Here is a 22,695-nt window from a genome sequence, read left to right as displayed (position 1 = left end):
CCCATCCTCCAGGGCCTGACCCCCATTAAAAAATATATATATATATATATATATATATATATATATATATATATATATATATATATATATATATATATATATATATATATATATATATATATATATATATATATGAACGGAAGGGGGCTGTGTGGGCCCCCACCCCATGGCCAATTCCGGCCCCGAGGAACCCATCCCTTGGAGCCTGGCCACATAACGTTTTATTTTTTTATGGTGGGGGCTGCGTGGCCCCCCTCCTAAGGTGTCTATTGGCCCCGGGAACCCCATCCCCTAGGCCTTTATTTCTTTTTCTTTTTTTGAGGAGGGGGGCCGCGTGGCCCCCTCCCGGGCCACTTCTAGCCCCGGGGACCCCATCCGACGGGGCAGGCCCTGTCCATTGGGGACCATGGGGGGCTGCTGAGCTCCCCATGTGGAAAAGCAACTCTGCTTTGCTTCACTGAAGCAAGAGCAGGTTTCCGTGCTCTTGCTTCAATGAAGCAAAGCAGTTTGCAACGACAGGGCGGGAGCTGCACGGGTCCCACCCTGTCATTGCAAATAGCAGTGTCCCGGGGTGGGCAACCCGGGACACTGCAGGAATCGGCCCTGGGGGTGGCGGTCGCCAGGGCCATCAAGGGCCCCCCTCCCAGCCAGTGCACACACCCCGGGGAGGAGGCGGTCCCCGGGGCGTGTGGGGGGGCTCAAGTCCCCCCACACAAGTCCGTTTTTTTTAAAAACAAGCCCCAGGGGTGGCTGTCCCTGGGGCTGGGGAGCAAGTTCCCCCCCTCAAATATTTAAGAAAAGCCCAGGAGGGTGGCAGTCCCTGGGGTTTGAGGGCCTTGGAGGCCCCCCAGACATTAGATAAAACAAGCCCCAGGGGGTGGCGGTCCCCGGGGCTGCGGGGTGGTGTGTGCACCCTGCAAAATATTCAAGGAAAGCCGCCGGGGGTGGCAGTCCCTGGGCTGCAGGGGCCTCCCTGGACCCCCACAATTACAATATTGCATCCCCAGGGACTTGGCCCACCCAGGGGCTAAATAATAACGGAGCGCAGGAGCAATTTCGACTTAAAAAAAAAAAATGCTTTTTTGGGCCCTGGGGGTCCTTGTGAAACTCTCTAAGCAGGCCTAGGGGATCAGGGTGTTTCTACCATGCCCCCTTTTCTATTATTTACCTATGTTTCCCTGTTTTCTTGTGACTTGGTTCTACTGTCACAAGTTGGCTGCCAACACTTCCTGGTTTGGTGTGTTGACAGCCAATTAGAATAAAGCCCCTGGTCGGGAGGGTCCGCGGATCCACCGTGCCTCTAGATAACAAAACTTGTATTTTTTTATTTTCTCAGCAACTACTGAACGGATTTACACCATTTAAAAAAGGGGCGCCTTCTGCACCAAGCACTATCTTTTTGCCAAACGTGGGGTGATTCCGTTCAGCAGTTCGAGCTGTAGCCATGTCTAAAGTTTCCTATGGGAAATTAATTTTCCAACCTCTTTTTTTTTCATTCCTCAGGAACTACTGAGCAGATTTATACCATTTAACAAAAAGAGTTCCTACTTTTTGCCAAATTTGGTGTAATTCCATTCAGCAGTTCAGGGTGAAGCCGTGTCTAAAGTTTCCTATGGAACTTAACATAGAGAAAACGCGTTTTGGGAACCCCCCTTTTTTCTCGCCCCGCGCTTACCAAATCACCCTGAAACTTTCAGGATAGGAGCTGGCCGTAATGCCCCCCGAGTTTTGAAAATTTCACGGAAATTCGTCAACCGGCGCCAAAGTTATTGGGAAAAGAAAAAACGCTTTACCTATGGAAACTAAGTCCTAACTATTACTATATATATATATATATATATATATATATATATATATATATATATATAGTAGTGAACAAGGCGGCAACGCCGAAACGCGTCTAAGCAGACACTGATCAAGAAATAAAAAAGTTTGGATTCAGACCCACGGAGTCAGCGCCTTCTTCAATCGCACGAGTTTGGTTTAAAGGAATATATATATATATATATATATATATATATATATATATATATATATAAACTGAACACATGTAATCAACATAATTGCTATTCAAACAAATAATTAATAAATAATTGTTACTCAATTATTAATTACTTAACTTTCCTCTCTGTACCCCTACAAACTTAGCAGTCCACAGCTAAAATATAACTAAAAAACTATTCCATAACTAATTAAAAATTAGTAATTAATCAGTAATTATTTTCAACTTTATTAACTACCCCTTAAAATTACAAACTATATTAAAAACAGTCACACAAACAATAACACATGAATAAAAAATGAACTAGCACACAATAAAATAATTATAAAACAATATTTTGTAGAACCCTAGTACTGAAAACGATATAAAAAACAACAATATTCTAAAAAAGGATATTGCTTACCTAAAAAAACAATATTGTCGACAACAATATTTTTGCATCACAATATTCTTTTGCCACAATATTTTATTCCCGATATTTGAGTCTCCTGATATTTTCAACTGGATATTTTGTCCAAACACCATTGAGTCTGGTAAGAAAGGTTTTTGGTGTTCTGATGAAGATAATTGCTGGTATGATAGTGTGTTAAGTGGAGAACAGGAGAATGCTTGTGTTTTAGGGAATGAGGACAGGAAGGGAACCAATGTCGTGGGTTGATTGATAAACAAAGTGGTCTGTTGATTGGTAATGATTCTGGTGGAGTACAAAATGGATAGAGCATTGAGTTTGAGAAGAAACCTATTCAGGAGAATGAGGACCGAAAAATGTTAAGTAGTCAGTTGATGGATAATCTTTCAGATGGAGAATTGGAAGGGGAGTAAGAGAGTCAGAAGAAAAACTGATTGGCTTTCCAATTTGTGTGCGATGGAAAGTGAACAATTTTCCTCCTTTTATTTTTTATTCCATGCCTATTGGCAAATTTATGTTGTTTATTGTTTCCATCTGTTGATTTATATTCCATGCCCTATGTGTTTTATGCTGTATATGTCTTATGTTCTTAGGTTATTATGTATTATTATTGTTTTAATTGGTAATGAATTGTGACTTTTCTTTGCTAAGATGAGAAGATGTAGTATGTATAGTTTATGATTAGTGGCATGAGCCGGTGTTCTAGAATTCTTTGTGTATGACCTTGAGAATGTTAGCTAGACAGTTGCCTGAGGAAGATTGCTGGGAGCATGTTACTTTCTGCACTCCCAAGTGTGTTTCAGACCTGGAATAAACGTCAAGAGTTAATTGGTGTGGACATCTGTATTTGACAACCAAGTATAGGATGGTATATTCAGGTAAATACAGCAGTGGCACAGCAAAGGAGCCTGGGATCCCTATGTGAAAGGGGTTGCAGGATCTTCTGTTATGACTCTTATGACAGAAGAGTATGACACCTCCTCTGGAGCAGTACCTCAAAAAGAAATCAACCTGCATCCCCTTTGTATGAGCAAATGCTGGTTAATTCTTGTATGTTCTTCCCTGTTCAGCTATATAATATGTTATGCTTTCACTCTCAGTTCAGTAGATCCTAAGCATTTGAAAATTATTTGCTAACCTCTTCATTGGTTAGTGGAAGCAGACAAGGGCATTGGCCCTGAATTCAAACTATAGCAATAAACAGGGATGACTTAATGATTGCATCACATGGGCAATCACTCAGGGCCATACTTCCATCCATCATTTTTTGGAGGCCTGGGTGGAATTTCAATTATGCCGGAGAATTCAGAGTAATTTCAGTAATTCGAGTTACTCTTTGCATGTGGAATTGGCAATAATAACACAATTACACCCACTTGCATAATTAACCACTTCGACGCTGATCAGTTGCGCCGCTCGCACGCTGATGACGAGCTGAGCTTGTCATATAACTCGGCTTTTTGAAAAAAGCCGCGCAGCGCGAAAATAGCCGCCGCACGCGTGCGGTTAAAGAGTAATTGGGGAACCAAATCCTACCGCAAGAGCGCATTTTTTCAAGTGCAAGCGACTGCTTCCAGAAAATCCATCATCACATCCATTTTCGACATCTTCTTCTGTTGCATTTAGAGCTGTTTCTTAACACAAAATGCATCCTTTCATCTTTGTTGGACATGAGGGGGCGTTTTAGTTAAATAGTGCTAAATTCACAATTACTCTTCTCGCATAATTTTGCTTTGTCTCGTGTAATTTTTGGGGAGTTCCCCATGATGACACTACACAGAGTTACGCCCATCCCTAACTTTGTTTGCCACTGTGGAAATTTAGGCAGGGACCAGCAATATGAAAATTCACTTTGGACTTGCATCTATATGCTACCCTCAACTTCCAGTACAGGTCCCTTCCATGAAGTAACACAAGCAACCACAGACAAGTTACCTGGGACTTATCAGCGATAGTAAACTTCAGTCCTGTGGCACAAATAGAATAGAACTCACAATGAGAATGGAACCTTCAAAATGTCCTCCCAAATCCACAAGGGAATGGAAAACTGACATTCATGTAGCCTGAATCCCATACGTATCTTCTGTAAGATGACCAACTATCAGCCTATTAGACCCTATATATGTATTTACATCACCTGAAACAAACAAGGAATAGGCTGGAAGCTAGAGAAAAGTCAGGAATGGCATTTGAGGAAAAGACTAGTTTACTAAATGTCCCTGGGGAAGGAAAATCTGGGTCTCCAGGAATCGAATTCTGTGTCAATTTTTGTAGAGCACATACTTAATCATACATTACACATGCTTCCTTGCCTAGCTGCAATCCACTTAGAAACATTACTAGGCCTGGGCCAAATTTAAATTGCACTAGAGTAATTTGCCTCTTAGGTGAAATGCCTGAAATTGCGCAACTACTCCACTTCACGTAATTATTAACTCTGGGTGGATAACTCTGCTCCGCCAGCAGAGTTTGCGGAGATTTGCCTATTCCGCGCTCCTCTGCAAACACGGAGGTAGGCAAACTCCGCCTACGTGGTAGAGCGGAGTTAGCCACTCCCTCCCCCTCCCAAATTCTTTAAAAATTAAAAATGAAGCCACTTACCTGTGTGTCTGCTGCCTCCTCTGACTGACCGCTCTCCTTCCTCCTCCTTTAATTAAAAAAACACTACATTGTACGTCTTGCGCTTGTGCATGCGCAAAAAATACAACATAATGTTTTGTTTTTATTACAGAAGGAGCTGTAAGGAAAGTGGCCAGGCAGGGGAGGCGGCAGACACACAGGAAAGAGGTTTCTTTTTTAATTTTGAAAGAATTTGGGAGGGTGGAAAGAGCGTAGCGTATTTCCACTGATTTTTTTTCAAACTCTGTGGAAATTTGTGTTGAGGCACTACGCCTGCTATACCCTGGGTTAGTAATTATGCACCATTCATATTACAAATTTACAGTCAATGTTGCAATTCACTGTAAAAATGTTCTGCGAATATGTAATTCGTGGTAAAATATTACAGCAAACACACAGGGAAGAAATGCGAGTAGCTGTTGTTCGTGGTGCTGTTTAAATTCACCCTTGCACCAAAAATTGATCTCCAAAAGTAGGGCAAAATGACAGAGTTGTACTTCTCATAACTCCATGTACCGTTGTGTCATTTGTTCTTAACTTTGCATAATTACTCCAAAGCAAATTACTTGAATTTTTCACATCCCAAAACAACACCTAGTCCTGCGTCCTTCACCCTTTCTTATTCTCAGCCATATACTTTCTCCTTCACGTCAGGTCCTTTTCTCCAAGACGTTTGTTTGTTTGTCGTTGTCCATGCCATCCTACCAATGACTTACAGCTGCTCCGATAGTCCTCTTCTCTTTGGTGTTTTAGGAGTCAGCGCGGATAGCTTGGTTGGCTTACAGTCTAATAAAAACCACTTCCGTCCAAGATTTTGCCTTCTCTCTTCCTTCTTATGAGAGATGCATAACTGTATCATCCCCCTCACACGAATGTATGACGTTACAACGCATTCCTTTACAATGCAGTTTTTACATCGCAACATCACTTAGAACGCATTCCATTACATCGCATGACACTACATCGCATTTTTAGAAACTACCTTTACAACGCATTCCATTACATCTCTTTATACCTTTACAACGCATACCATTACAAAGCATACCCTTACATTGCATTTAAGGTAGGTATTGGATAGTACAGGGGTAAAAAATACCATTCTAACTCCAGGGGGTGCAACAGTAAGGTAAGTGTTAGATAGTGTAGGAGTAAAAATTACTATTCTAACTCCATGCGGTGCAACAGTAGGGTAAGTGTAGGGGTACTATGCGTTGTAATGGTATTTGTTGTAATGTCTGCGATGTAGTAACATGTGATGTAGTGTCAAGCATTGTAATGGTATGAGTTGTAAGGCCTGTGTTGTAGTGACATACGTTGTAAAGGATGTTGCAATGTAATGACTGCTTTGTAAGTGTAGTGCGATGTAATGGTTGCGTTGTAAAGGTTGTTTCCCCCCTCACACCTCATTTAAATCTATCCACTGCATTTACCATACTTTCCTAGAACTCTCACCTCTCTAGTAAATTTGAAACACTTATCAAATCAATCTGTAAAACAAGCATCAGGGCATTTCAAATGTCTTGATAGGGCACAACCATGATAAGCTGCAAAAGTGCTTCTTTATTGTTCTTCCCCATTTCCCTCTATTTCTCATACAATGTATCTTAAGCTTTGATACCTCCTGCAAGATGCTGACCAAAATTCTTAGTGGTTCTACATCTTCGTCTAAAGCTTGACTATTTTCTAGGCATAAGCACCCAGCACCATTATGTCCCAAGCGCTGAATGCACACTTTACAAATACATGTGTTTTGTTATACTCATTGTACTTGGGGCATCAACTGATCCAAAAACAAAGTAATGGGAGGAGTGCTGAAATGAATATCAGGCACTAGCAATTGATTGTGACTGCACTGCAGCCTGTTGTTTTTCACCCCCTGTCATGGGTATAGCTTAGTTAGTGTGATTTGGAGGGTGTGAATCTTAAATTTCCCAGTGGGCATCTGGGTGGAGGGTTAAGATGAACAAGGTTTGGCGTGGACTGTTTCCAAAGGAATAGGGTCATTACTGATTTCCTTAAGGTGGGCCTCGGTCTAGAGTGTCATAGTGGGTAAAGAACAATTGGATGGAATGCTACCCAAGTGATTACCGCTAGTTAATCAATCAATCAATCATACCATTTGTATAGCGCACTACTCACCCGGGAGGGTCTCAAGGCGCTTGGGGAAGGGGTATGCTACTGCTCGAACAGCCAGGTCTTGAGTTGTCTCCTGAAGGCGAGATGGTCCTGGGTCAGCCGAAGGAGAATGGGGAGGGAGTTCCATGTCTTGGCAGCCAGGTAAGAGAAGGATCTTCCTCCGGCGGTGGCTCTTCGGATGCGTGGTACGGCTGCGAGGGCGAGGCTGGTGGACCGTAGCTGGCGGGTGGGCGTGTAGAAGGTCATGCGGTCGTTGAGGTACTTGGGGTCCAGGTCGTGGAGAGACTTGTGTGCGTGGATGAGGAGCCGGAACGTGATCCTCTTGTCGACGGGGAGCCAGTGCAGGTTCCTCAGGTGGCTGGAGATGTGGCTGCGTCGGGGGACATCCAGGATGAGTCGGGCGGAGGCGTTCTGGATGCGCTGGAGTCTTTTCTGTAGCTTGGCTCTGGTTCCGGCGTAGAGGGCGTTTCCGTAGTCCAGTCGGCTGGTGATGAGTGCCTGGGTGACTGTCTTCCTGGTCTCGGTCGGGATCCAGCGGAAGATCTTGCGAAGCATACGTAGGGTGTTGAAGCACGATGAGGAGACGGCGTTGACTTGTCTGGTCATCGAGAGGGAGGAGTCCAGGATGAAGCCCAGGTTGCGTGCGTGGTCGGTTGGCTTGGGTGCGGTGCCCAGGGCTGGGTACTATTTGCAGGCATTCATCTTATCACCTTTTGGGTATTTGATCCGCAGTAGTCTGGCCGAAAACATGAGACTAGCTGGTCTACTATTGCCAATTGTTGTGAATTAAAAAACGTAGTTAATTTGGCCCCATTCACTAAAGTATTTCTATGGGAACAGATTTACTACTTTGTTGGTAAACCAATCACTATATATATTGAAGTTTCCACTCCATATAAACGAGTGAAATGAAAACAGTGAGAAAAACTGACACTGACAGAGATTTGACTCAGGACCCCCAGACCAAACTACCAAGCCAAGAATGTATTTGATTGGTGTCATACCCCCAAACAACCCCCCCCCCCCTTGAAGCTACACCTCTACATGTTCCTCCAGGGTGTGATAGTAATCCCTGAGAACTCAGGACTGTGGTCACTTACAACACAACAGCCTGGAGTCCCTACCCTGGGATCACTCATTTTATTTGTATTTATATTTTCATCACACACACTCTTCTTCATCTCTACTACAAGAAACCTTGATAGTAGAGTTGTCAAATACGTGTACGTGGCTGGGCTCCATGTTACCAGTCCTCACTTTTTCCAAATCATTTATCAAGCCAATGACAGCCCGTGTACTAAGCCTGAGTTGCAAATAGAAGTGGATGCGGCAGTTAACTGATAGGCAATCTGTGCAAGACCTGACTCAAGGGTCTGGCTTAGCTCTAAGAGTCTGTGAATGAGCCGAGGCATCAAAGTGTTTGTCAGGTATATCGTGCAACAAACATAGTGTAAAAACATGATAAAGTCTCTTCAAAAGTAAAAAAAAGTGTATTTCTTTAACATGTGGAATCGTTTCACCTTAGTTTTCTCTGCATAGACGGATATTTATTAAAAGTGAAACATTAATGCCCAGTACCCTTCAATGGCAATGCCATCAGTGAATTAAAGCAAGTCAGTAGTCATGAAATCCCTAAAATATGGCCTAGATTATTATTATAGATGGGGCAATATTAAAGTCTATTTAATCAACAATAATCAGTGGTTGTACAGAGCACATCCTGAGTGAAAGTATTTCAAAGTGCTCTCATATTTGATAATAAAGAGAAAGGAAGCTGTGTGAAATAAAATGTTTTCCTGGGATTATACAATTTGGACAAGCATGGAAGCTTCCAGTTTATTTGGTTTCACAGTTTGAAATTCACATACCAAATGTTTTTCTCTGTCTCTATCTTCTGTTTTACATCAAAGGTCACTATTTTGATATATTCCTGGCTCAGGATGAAACAAACAAACACAGGCATAGCATACCCAACTCAGGGACACCAGGCCCAACTACAAAGCCTAGAGTGCATTTATTTGCAGGGTGTCAAACATTAACAAACCCCCCAACCCAAGCTCCGCCCCTGCCCACTGTGCCAATCTAAACAAAGACCAGCCATATGCAAATCAGTCCTAACCTTGCTGTTACACGAACAGACAAGCCCAAACTGTCTGGGCAGGTGCCTTCCGGGCAGGAACACAATTATTCCCAGAGTGATTTGAGCATATTTTGGGGCAGATTTATGAGGCCCTTGCGCCACGTTTACGCCGCTGTTGCCTCACGCAAGGCGGCGTAAACGTGGCGCATCCCTACGAACGATTTACAACGTGACGCATCTAGGCAGATGCGTCACGTTGTAAAACCCTGCGCCGCTTGTGGGCGTTCCGGCGCAGGGTGGGCGTTCTGGGGCAGGTGCGCCTCACAAAAGTGGCTGAGTGAAATCTATAAGATTTCACTCAGTCACTTTCAAGCCAATGCTGCGTCAAAAGCCTGCGCCTGCTTGAAGCAGGCGTAGGTCTTGATGCAGCATTGGTCAGATAGGGCACCCCCGAGCTTTGCTGGAGCTGCGTCGTGCTTGCGACGCAACTCTAGCAATGCGCCGCCTTTATAGCACAGATGCGTCACGCATCTGTGCCGTTTTTGCCCCATGGTGCGCCGCATTGTAAATGCGGCGCACCATGGGTGGCGGAGCTGTGGCGCACTGTGGCGCACATTAACTGGCGCATCCCTGGGGATGCGCCAGTTAACATAAATCTGCCCCTTTGTCCTTATCAGTGAAGCACAGTTTCAGTCATGTGGTACCATCACTGTTAAGTCCTCTCAGTTAAGGTTTCTTCTGCTGCAAACAACAAACCTAACGAAGGAAAGCTGCACCCCACTCTATCGTTTTTCACTCATTATGCCGCTTTACACAGAGACTACACACTTTCAAATCAGTCTTGGTGTCTGCATCTCTGAGAGCAGTCCAACCCAGGCTGTGAGGCCAACTCCCCTCCAGATAAGACGCAAGCCACCCAATAACGATGTTGACCTACATTGGTCTTGTCAATGAGACTTGAGTCCTATGCGCCCGGAATTCAAAGTGTAAACATTGAAAAAACAAACTGTGAATCGTGCATATCAAGAATGTGTTCATCGTCTGGAAGTGTGGTGAGCCTTAATTCAGAATTTTGCTTTAAGAAAGACAATCAAGCAGGGCTGTGGCCTGGGAGCCGATAGAGTAGGGTAAGACATAGGTGAGCTCCTGTGGTTGCGCCATCATCTGGCTTCATCCGACGATAATCCGGTTAACTGGGGCCCATTTGCAGTGGAGGGGCACGTTGTGAACACACTCGGGCCACACTGCAGCCCTTAAGAGCAGCTGACAGGGTGCCAGCACCTTGAGACCCTTTAAGGTGAGTAACCCGGCTCTATAAATTCCTTATTGTTTGATTGATTTATTGAGAGGCGTTTCCCATAGCGTCATGCTCCTCAAAATGGCGGGGACCACAGCAAAATTGTAGAGTATCCCGGACCACCGACATGACTGGGCATTCTCTGAGAAAGGTGCAGCAGTGGAACCCGGCTCTGCTTCTCCTAGCTGCCCTTCCCAGCACCAGGCCCTGCAGGGTCGTTTGTGAGTGGTGGCAAGCTTTGGGGGGGCTGGCCTTGATCTCAGCTCTGTGGATCATGAGGCAGGATTCCACACTTCAGATTCGGACACAACTTTAAACTCTACGTTGCACCCTGCCTTAGATGCTGCGGATCACTCCTCGAGCAGTGAATTACTTGGGGTGATAGGACCATATGACCTGTGAACATTGAGCATGTGGCAACTGTATGGGGGGCAAGTAATAGATGAGAAGCCTGTTTATTTGCTGGCCGTTCGATAGTTGGGCTGTCTCCTCTATAGACAGCATGGTGTGCTCCACCACCACCTCAAAATTGTTCAGTGTTTCTTTTTTTTTCTCTTTGGTTAGTTTGCAGTGTTTGGTTTGTGGGACTATTTCCTGTAGTGTTCTGGGGCGGAGGTGTTGTTGCTTGTGTCTGTGGGATCATCTGAATGCACGTGAGGAGAGAGAGAGGGGAGTGGCAAGCGGTGGCCCTGTTTTAGGAGTCCGTCAACAAATATGGTTGCTAATAATGGCCGGTACACTGTCTGATTGTAAAGTGATCTCCTGGAATGTCCGGGGGCTTAATTGTATGGCCAAACATTACAAAAAGCAGGCATATCCTAAAAGAAGAGGGACCCAATCGCTCTGCTACAAGAGACCCATCTCCCAGCCTTGGAGGGCATATCGTTACAGAAGCACTAGCGGGGCCAACTAACTTACACCACCTATTCGCCCTTTGCGAGAGGGGTCCTTATCTGGGTTTGTCCTGGGGTGCAGCTCCAGGTAGTGGAGGTGGTAACAGACAAGGAGGGGCGCTTTGCAGTGATCAGTGGACGCTTGGTGGGGAAACACTTGACATTGGGTAACATATATGACCGCAACATAAACCAGCCCAAACTTCGGCATGAGCTGACGCTAGTTCTGGCACCCTTTCTAACTGCCCCACACTTATTTGAGGGGATTTCAATTGTGTGCCTGACCCCTCATCAGACACGTTCCAACTGCCATTGAGAGACTAACCAGTCCTACTGACTGCTAAGAAGTTCGTTGACTGGACCCAGAGGTGAGGCTTGGTGGACACCTGGTGCTCCGACATCCCACTGAGCGGGATTTCTCTTTTTATTTGCCCCTCAACGATTTACATGTTTGCCTGGACACATTTCTTTGCTCCCCCATCGTCCTCACATAGGTACGACATTCTGCATATCTGGCCAGAACACTATTTTATCATAACCCACTCCTGGTGATTCTGGTTCGGATGCCTGCCCACACTTGCATACCAGCTGGCACCTTCGGTGTGAAAAACTGGAAGACCAGGTGATTTGTGAGACTCTAGGGGATGAAATACAAAACAATTTTACTGAAAATGCGGGCTCAAAGACATCGGCCTTAATTGTATGGGAAAGGTTTAAGACAGTTGTTCGGGGCGCTGTATCGCTTTGACAGGAGGGATGCGAAGGACATTACGGGAGGAGATGTGAATACAAGAGGAAGCACAGTCACACTAAAATACCGTCGCCTGACTGATCCCTCAGTAAACTATGCCCTAAGGCTTAAGAAAGAGAAATGAACAGCTCTGGTAGAAAGGCTTTAGTGGAAAATGGCACAATGGCATTTAAAACAAGCATTGGAAATGCAATAGGGCTCGCATTAGGAAAGTTTGAGCTATTGATCTTATAAATGATTTTTTTATTTATGTGTTATTTTTTAAAAGAGCTAAATTAATAGCTTTGTCATTTACAATGCCAATAGTTATAACTTTCGCAAATGTGACACCTATAGCATTTGTAATGCAACATGTTTTGTATTTATGTGACTTAGATGTATTGATATTACAAATAACAATTGCTTTTAATTTTTTTAAATAATTAATACTTAAATAATTTATTTAATTTGTAATGGCAATAGCTTAAACTTTTGTAAATAACTTTTGTGAAGATTATGTTCAGTGTTTTTTATTGTGAAGAAAATCCAAGAAGTGAGGGCGGTAGAGTGAGGGCATGAGAGTGGTAGAGTGAGAGCGGTAGAGTGAGGGCGTTAGAGTCAGGGTGGTAGAGTAGTAGAGTGAGGGCAGTAGAGTGAGGGCGTGAGGGCGGTAGAGTGAGGGCGTTAGAGTGGTAGAGTGAGGGCGGTAGAGTGGTAGGGTGAGGGCTGTAGAGTGGTAGAGTGAGGGCTGTAGAGTGGGAGAGTGAGGGCGGTAGAGTGGTAGAGGAAGAGTGGTAGAGCGAGGGCGGTAGAGTGAGGGCGGTAGAGTCAGGCCAAGGAAAACTAACAAAGGAAGCTAAGCATGCATGCAGAGAGGCGAGTGAGAGACTAGCGCTGCCTGCTCCGTAGGCATTAGAAAGGAAAGTGCGTGGCAGAAGTACAGGCTACCTGACTCTTCCCACGCACCCATTCAGTTGTTGGCCTCTCAGCTGAGTCTGCCAACTAGACAAACAAGAAAACTGAGACAACATATTTAAATAGCTAAGAAGGGAGTCAGAATAGGGAAGGGACTCGGGGGTGATTTGTAGCTATGTTTGACAATCCTACTCATTGCATCACTTCTGCCGAATGAAAAATAAGTGGAAATAATAAGCGAGTACAGCACAAACAACAATCACTACTAGAAACGCAACAAACTAGTTCAGAGAAAGAAGGACTGTTTCCCACTCTATATAAAGGCAGTAGCTTCTGACACAACACAAGCCCCTGTGATGGGTGTCATCTGACCGTGCTGGCAGCCTTCCAGCAAGGCAGCGCAGGAAACTCAATGAGGGAAAGCTAGAAATCATTCAACCAGGGAGCTGAAAGGCGGACCGAAACATGCAGACTGCATCTGCGGGTACACCACGAGAAATAATCAGAAAAGATCAGGGTGAAGAAAAGAGAGAGCTCAGTCTTGTTTGTTTGGTCAGCTTGCTTTCCAAGCTACAATACCAGTTAAAAAACAAAAATAGTTTCAAAACGGGACCATTACTGGGTATGAAATCTTTCCGCCAGCTTACGACAGCCGTTAGTGAGATGTGGCCAACAAAGTAAAATAAGAATAGTTATACATTCTTTGCTGCTCGAGTATCTTGCATAAACTAGGCGTGAACGCATTATTAGCGCTGTCATCGCACGTTCTCTGTGGAGAGCTGCGTGACTGAAGCCAGTAAAGAGCTACAGGCTGACCTACAGTCTTGGAGAGTGGCACATGTTCAACGTGTTTGTTCATGTCCCCTGTGGAGGGAGACCATGCGGTGCTTTATGAAAAAGCACCTTTCCGGTGTCTGCACTAAACGCCTATTCGCCTAAGCAGCCACTGACGTTTTATCCTTTCATCAAAGGTAACATGCGTTGAAGACTGGTTGTGAAAAGACAACGTAGCATGCTTTTAGAGATCTCCAATGAAGGGATAATGCTTTACTATTGTAGGGGATGTCTTAATGGTACCGATAGCATTCGTGTTAACCAGCATAAAGCGAAACACGGCCTGGCGGCTGTGTAAAGTGAAAGTACGGCTGGCCTGGGCAGTGAAAGGGGAGGAGGGAGGAGAAATGCGAGTCACGGCAGCAGCAGCCTTTGATGTGCCGGCCGGCCGTGCAGTGAATAATTAGGGGAGGAGAAATGCCGGCTGGGGGAAGCTTGAGATGACTGTGGGAGGGAGGCTGGTGGCTTTTATGTGCACGCGCTTTTTGCCAATGCGCTTGCGCATTGGGCTTGTTTTTCTCGGGCACAGCAACAAATCGCAGAGATGGTTAAGCTCTCGTTAAGCCACAATATAGCTCGCCAGCTATGCGCAAGCCCATTAGCAGGCGAGCCCTAAAAAAGACTGGGGTGCGAGCGGTTACTTCGGAGGGAATTTGACTACCATTAATTCATGGTTAGAGCTCATACTGAATGGGACAAGGCCAGTGCTTTGCTGGCATGGCTTTTAAATCCCACTAAGCGGGGGTCACAGATTTTAGAAGTCGAGGGTCAGAATGGCATCTGTATCTATGATCCGGTGAATATCAATGGGTTATTCACACATGTTATGAGGCCCTGTATACGGGCTGTACAAAAGGGGGTGGTGATGGATGGAGCATGCGAACCAATCAAACACTCACACCCAGTCAAAAGATCTGGGTTTAATCCATCACCGTTCTTTAGCCCACTCCGACACCCCAGTTCAGACATGCCTATATGCAAATCAGTCTGACCCTGTGCCACATGGGAACAGTCCAGCCCGAACTGCCAAGCCATGTCTTCCCTGGACCGGAAACAAGCTTCCGAGGACCGGTTTCTGGCATTACAGCCTTCTTCAGCCCGGCTTGCTTGAATCCAGTGGCAAAGTGAGCAAGGGACTCACGTCTGAGCATACCCTACCACACTTATGGCGGCCAAAGCGGTACAAAAGGGGTGGTGATGGACGGAGCATGCGAACCAATCAATCACTCACACCCAGTCAAAAGATCTGGGTTTAATCCATCACCGTTCTTTAGCCCACTCCGCCACCCCAGTTCCGACATGGCTATATGCAAATCAGTCTGACCCTGTGCCTCATGGGAACAGTCCAGCCCGAACTGCCAAGCCATGTCTTCCCTGGACCGGAAACAAGTTTCCGAGGACCGGTTTCTGTATACTGGCTGCCCCCACCGTTCCATAAGCCACTTCCTAGACCTGTTGCCCCTGATGACCTTAATGCCAGAATCCACAGAGGAGCTGGAGCAGACATCCTGGCTGATGAGGCCTTGGCTGCCATCAAGACCATGGCACGGGGTAGGGTGCTGTGCTCAGATGGGCTGCTGGTTGTGTTCAATGACACTTCAGTCACTCAGCCGGCATCTCGACTAGTGGAAGTCTATAGTTCGGAGTATGGCGACCGGGTGCTGCCCTCTACCATAAGAGAGGCCTTAATAGTACCCCTGCTTGCCCCTGTCAATGCTTAATGTTGACTATAAAGTCTTGAGCCAGGTGTTAGCTACACAACTCTTTCCCCTTATGCCACGACTCATGCACGCGGACCAGACGGGCTTCATCCCTGAGTGCAGCATAGCATTTAATATCAGATGGGTAACAGAATTGTTGCTTGCTGCCTCCACCATTTACGAACAGGCAGCGCTCATGTCAGTAGACCTCGAAAAGGCCTTCGATAGTTTAGGTTGGGACTACCTCTATGCTGTGCTCTACCTCATGGGTCTGGGGGAGATTCCTGGCATGGGTTGGCTTTTGTACACGGTCCCTACTGCATGAGTTCGGACAGGAGGACTGGTGTTTGACTCCTTTGAGGGGCAAGGTACAATCCATATTTGTATTCGCCCAAGCTGTCGAGCAACTGGTGAACAGAGCACAAGAGCACAAGAGGGCATCTATCATAGTGGCATCATCCACCAGTGCATTATGCACCATATCACGCTGTATGCTTATGAAATTATGTTTTTTCCTTGGAGACCACAGGGCGGACATCCTTAGAGCAACTCACCTCCTGGAGTAGTTTGGTACCCTATCAGGCATTATGGTGTTTTGGCAGAAAACTAGTCTGTACCCTCTACAAAAGAACCCTGAGGTCCCACCTCAGCATGGGGGGCTACGATGGGAGAATAACACTTTTCAGTATCTGGGTGTCCAACTGTATCGGACCAAGGCAGCCTTGCAAGATGGTAATCCCCGCAGGGCACTCACGACGCTCGTGGGTCAAACCGCTTCTAGAAGACATTCCCTTTCTCGGTGGCAAGGCAAATGGCAGTCGTCAAAATGGTCGCTTTCCCTAGGCTATTATACTATTTTGCCACTCTTCCTGTTGTAATACTCATTGCAAATTTCAGGAGAGCACTCCATGCTGGTGGTTTTCATCTGGGCCCGGTCCTCCACTGAGTAGGCCGTGTGAAAATTCAGCACCCAGATCTGGATGGCAGTCTGGCAGTTCCCGACTATTTGGCAGCCTAATTGTAGTGGGTGAATACATGATTGGATGATAGGCTTCAAGGTGGTTTGCTTCTGGAGGAGGCACACCAGCATAACGCTGGCGGAAGTAGCTCATGTTGGAGCCTCGGCAGGTCCGGGCTGCGCCCTGCACCCTGCAACCGCTCACAAAACACTGTTAGGCACAGTATTTGCAGAAAGCGGGGTGGCCATCTCTCATAACCCTGTAGTACCTTTCAGATGGATGGGGAGCTTTCTGCAGAGAAAAAAGTTTGAACGTTGAGGTAATGGCGGGTTCTGGGGTTGGAGACGGTTGGTGATTTCTATGACACTGGCATGCTAAGATTCTTTGAAGACCTGCGGGCGGCCTATGACTTGCCGGCGGGCCATTTCCTCTTCTGTGGTGCGCTCACTGCGCTTCTGAGATGGTGGCGGTGCCAAGGGCAGGGAACCACGCACCCTTTAGAGCTTCCATGTCTTTTGTATGTCCAGGGGTCGACACCAGGCAGTCACTGGGCTGTATACGGGTGGACACTGCTGTTTCCCTTGACACGCACAGAGATACCTGGGCAGCTGATACCGACACTCCTATCACGCGCGAGGATTGGGTTAAGCTCCTGGCTGGGGTCCTCAGGGTTTCACGTAATGCTCACTTCAAATTGATACATTTGTATTACCTTTAAATGGCGTACTTCACCCCCAAGCGAATCAACACGTTCTATCCGGGGTCTGGCTCACTGTGACCTAGATGTGGCCTAGCTTGCGATCCCCTAAACGTGATCTAGTATGGGGCGGCTAGGTACCATATGGTGTGGAGCTTCCCTCACCTGGGAGAGTTCTGGATAGGAGCAGTGGCTCTTATCAATAAAGTCACGGAACGTACATTGCAAATGCAGCTTGTTTGCTGGGGTTATTTCCAAGGCCGGCTAAGCTCAAAGTCAGCACACAGTAGACCATGCCTTGATACTGGCGACGGGATATATTCACACTTAATTGGAAATACACACGGAGCCCACAGCTTTCCAAATGGAGGATGGAGCTGCATAATTGAGCAGACTTTGAGGGTGCAAACATGCTTAGAGAAGCCAGGAGGGGACAATGTTTGATAGAGGTCGCTCGGGCCTTGGATGCATTGTTGGAGGAGCTGGGAACTGGGGAGGTTGGTTGGCACAACAGCTGTGCCCCCCCCCCCCCCTCTGCCTGCCTGGGAAGATGGTGAGTCATAATGGCTTCCCCCTGACTTCCTCCCGCTTCCTTTACTCGACCTTGATGTTGACTTGAGCAGCTGGTCCGTGCAGGTGTTGCTCACTGTGAGGTGAGTATGAAGGCTTCCCTTAGACTAAGCTATGTGGGGAGGAGGTGGGGTGAGGACTTGGCGAGTTGTTCTGATGCATGTCTGAGGAGTATGCTGCCTTCAGTACTCAATTTTGCACTGTCACCGACTCCTCTTGGGGGACCGGAATGTTATATCCGATTTTCGATTTTCTACTATGTTGTGCATGCCATGAAATTGCTGATATGTTAAAAAAAAAAGAAATACTAACATGCCAAAATAACCCTCACATGTACTGTCAGAAGACTGTCAATTAACTTTCTTGCCCTTAAGTTAAGTGCAAAGGGGCTTACATTGCAAAGTTCTATTTTACGTAAAGATGACTACCACAGCCTTTGGTGTTGTCCCACTCGTCCCAACACATGGAAGACAATCAACACTATTCTTTAAGAGCTGTTTATTTGAATCAAGCATACCTGATAACTGGTTTTCAATTCGAATTGAAACCATCATGAAATGAAGGCCTGGGTCATGGAAAGGGACAATATGGTTCACTTAAGTGAAGGAGCAAGATTGAGTGACAGGCGGACCCTTTTTGCAAACAATCAGATAGTGTAGAAAAGAACTGAGACACAGGTAAGGAGACTTAATTTCAACAAAAAAGCCTATTAGGTTCATTATGAGCTTTCATTTGGATTTCAAAGAAGGGAATAAAGGTCTGCAGAAGTAGTGAAATGTATTATGCATGGACAACAATATTAGTAATGCAAAGTTGACTTGCCCTAGATATACATGAAGGAAGCTCCATACACAGAGGAACATGCTGGTGTCAACAGTCCATCCTAGGAGTGAAACAACTGAAGGGAGAAGCAGGCTTCAAATGCACACAAGGGGCCTCATTTACTATATTTTGATGCACGGCAGTGCAGCAGGAAGCCTTCCTGCTGCACTGATTTGTGTCAAAATAAAAGGTGATCTAAAAGATACAGAACATTCCTGTCCTTCTCCCCTGCACCAGCACACAGACAGCAACCATGCACCAATGCAGACACCCTTGTGTCATGTTGCAAGGATTCCTGCGTTGCGGGCATGATTCTTTTTGTGCAGAAGGGACACTTTCATGCATAAAAACAATCATTGATGGCATTTTCCTCTCTCTATGTGTGTTGCAGAAGAGGAAAAAATGAGTAGAAATAAAAGTGTTTCTCCTCGTTGCACCACTCCTTAGCCTCCCCTGGGGTGGCGTAGGATTCAGATGCATGCCCAGCTTTACGACATGTTGTAAATCTGGGAATGTGTCAGATTCTATAGAAGTCACGTGGGAACACAAACAGCAACACCCATGGAACTCCCCTTTCATGCAGAGTAATGCGTGAAAGGGGTCTATAGTTACAAGGCCAGGAAAAGTTATGCAGGGTGACTTTACGTGGCCTTGTAAATATGAGCAAGTCCATTTCGCTGCCGGTGCATCAAAAAAGTGACGCACCGGCGGCGCAATAGGTTTGCAAATAAGCCTAATTGTCTTTAGTAGATGTGGTAGATGCACCATCTGTGAATGTGCAACCAACCTGATGACTACAATCAAAAAGAAGAATGTCAAATAGAACTTATGTTGGACATGGCCTCGTTAAGAGAAATTACAGCAAAACATTTTACTTTTTCCTCCTAGTCTCTGTCGATTCTTTCTGCATAACCTTCTGAAACTGGACACCTTCCCCCTGTATGGCAGAGGGAAGGTGTGCATGCCCACCTCACCCACATTGGGCTGGGTGTGTGGATATGATAGGGTTTTGGTGCAAATGCACCCTGTAAACAGGTACACTACATACCAGGGGCATGTGCAATATGGGCTTGTTAGACGGGGACCTGGAGGGTCGGCCGAGTACAGTGATCGCACAGACAGGTAACTTCCCCCCCCACAGATGGACACCACACGAAGCTTATGGTAACACCTTTTATAGGCACTTCGGGTAGTAGAGTGGTACGATACAGGGCGATCAGGACACGATGATCCTCTCAATTCTAGTCTCTAGTAAGGGAAGGGGGTAGCGGGACAGTCTTGGTACCCACGGGTACGGGTGTGTAACGGTGATAGCTCACAATCCTCGAGCTCGGTGTTCGGAGGGGTCAGACCGCGGCAGCGCCGGCAGGTCCCGAAGAGGTCGTAGGTGGCACGGGCCGCGGCAGTGCCAGCAGGTCCCAACGAGGATGAAGGTTACGACGGGCCGCGGCAGCGCCAGCAGGTCCCACGAGAATGCAGGTTGCAAAGGGCCGCGGCAGCGCCAGCAGGTCCCACGAGGATGAAGGTTACAACGGGCCGCGGCAGCGCCAGCAGGTCCCAAGAGAATGCAGGTTGCAGAGGGCCGCGGCAGCGCCAGCAGGTCCCACGAGGATGAAGGTTGCAGAGGGCCGCGGCAGCGCCAGCAGGTCCCACGAGGATGAAGGTTGCAGAGGGCCGCGGCAGCGCCAGCAGGTCCCAGGAGGATGAAGGTTGCAGAGGGCCGCGGCAGCGCCAGCAGGCAGGACAATAGTTCACAAGTCAGGGCTGTGGCAGTGCCAACAGTCCGTCAAGGATGAGTTCGTCGCGGTGTCTCTCGACTCCAGGATACAACTCCTTCCTGTCCTGGGGCTGCCTCAGTTATAGGTCTGGCGCCCTTTGATGTCCGGACCCTCGCTCTTGGAGGTCGGGAGGTCTGGGATGAGGGAGTCCAGACACCCAGCAGGGGGGTGGAGCCAGCGCCCGAGGAGGCTGGGGGTGCTCGGCACCTGGCGGGGGAGAGCCATCGACACTTCGTACTCCCATTGACCTGCCAAGTGGGCCGTTCACCTCCTGGGTGGAGGGTGGTGCCGGGATGTCGGGGCCTGGCCAGGCCCAGGGTTGGGGTCGGGCTGAGGCCGCACGGCCGCGTGGTGCCGTGTCCAAGATGGCGGCTGGGCCGGGCAAGGGTGCTGACGGTGGCCCGGCCCCTGTCCTGCGGGGAGGGAGCGAGCCCTTCATGTGGCCTGTCCAACATGCGTCCCCCCCAGCTGAAGGCGGGGAGAGTCACCCATCTTCTTGGGGACTTTCCTCGTCGAGGCGGAAAAAGCGGGACAGGCCATCCGCGTTGGCGTGGTCTTGGCCGGGTCGATGTTCCACAGTGAAGTCCATCCCCTGCAGGGAGACGGACCAACGTAGTAGTTTCGGGTTTTCCCCCCGCATTTGCATGAGCCATTGCAGGGGTCGATGATCGGTCTGGACCCGGAAGTGGGTGCCGAAGAGATAAGGCCGGAGCTTTTTGAGGGCCCACACCACGGCGAAGGCCTCCCTCTCGATGGTGCTCCAGCGTCGTTCTCGGGCCAGGAGCCGTCTGCTGATGAAAGCCACTGGCTGGTCAAGTCCTTCGGGGTTCAGCTGGGAAAGGACTGCCCCAACGCCGTGGTCGGAGGCATCTGTTTGGACGATAAATTCCCGGCGGTAGTCGGGGGCCTGGAGCACCGGGGCGGAGCACATGGCGGCCTTCAGCTTCTCGAAGGCCGCTTGACAGTCTGGGGTCCAGTTGACCTCCTTGGGTTGGTTTTTAGAGGTGAGTTCCGTGAGGGGCCCTACGATGCTGCCATAGTCCCTCACGAACCGTCGGTAGTAGCCTGTGAGTCCCAGGAAGGCGCGGACCTCGGTCTGGGTGATGGGGGACTGCCACGACTGGATGGCAGCGATCTTGAGTTGCAGCGGAGCCACCAGACCGCTTCCCACCTGGTGCCCGAGATAGGTCACGGACCCCTGGCCAATTTGGCATTTGCTGGCCTTGATCGTGAGGCCAGCTCGTTGGAGGGCCTGTAGCACCTCTCGGAGGTGGTGGAGGTGGTCGGACCAGTGGTGGCTGTACACAGCGATATCGTCCAGGTAGGCGGCGCTGAATCCTTCGAGTCCTGCCAGGACCTGGTTTACTAGCCGCTGAAATGTTGCTGGCGCATTCTTCATGCCGAATGGCATGACCTTGAAGTTATAGTGGCCATCAGGGGTAGAGAATGCCGATCGTTCTTGGGCCCGGGGTGTGAGACCGATCTGCCAGTAGCCCGCTGTCAGGTCGAAGATGCTGAGGTAGCGGGCAGCTCCCATGCGGTCGATTAGTTCATCGGCTCGGGGGATGGGGTGTGCGTCTGTTCTGGTGACCGCATTCAAGCCCCGGTAGTCGACGCAGAACCGGAGCTCCGGCGTGGCGCCGGGGGCGGCCGCTTTGGGGACCAGTACCACTGGGCTGGCCCAGGGGCTGTCTGAGGGCTCGATGATCCCGAGTGTGAGCATCTTGGCCACCTCCTCTTGGATGCAGGCCCGTACCCGATCTGGTACGCGGTAGGCCCGATGGCGGATAGGGGGACTGTCTCCAGTGTCCACGTCGTGTAAGCACCAGGGGGAGACCCCTGGGGTGAGGGAGAACAGGGTGGAGAACTGGAGCAGGAGGACTCGGCAGTCTTGGCGCTGTTCCAGGGTGAGGGCCTCCGAGAGTCGGACCCCGTCCACGGAGCCGTCCTTCTCCCGTGACCGCAGGAGGTCAGGAAGGGGTTCGGAGTCCTCCTCGGTTCCATTGTCGGTTGCCATCAGGAGACTGAGTTCGGAGCGTACAAAGTGGGGTTTCAGTCTATTAGCGTGGAGGACCCGGAGAGGGTTTCGGGAAGATTCCATATCGATGAGATAGGTGACAGGGCTCTTGCGCTCGATTACTTTGAAGGGCCCCGTCCATTTGTCTTGCAGGGCGCATGGTTCGGTAGGAGACATTACCCACACTTGTTGGCCGGGTTCAAATTCGATGGAGGATGCATTTTGATCGTACCACCT

Source organism: Lissotriton helveticus, chromosome 7, assembly GCF_964261635.1.
Source record: "Lissotriton helveticus chromosome 7, aLisHel1.1, whole genome shotgun sequence".
NCBI lineage: Eukaryota > Metazoa > Chordata > Amphibia > Caudata > Salamandridae > Lissotriton > Lissotriton helveticus.
The sequence above is the reverse complement of the archived record's forward strand: the minus strand, read 5'-3'. Positions refer to the sequence as shown.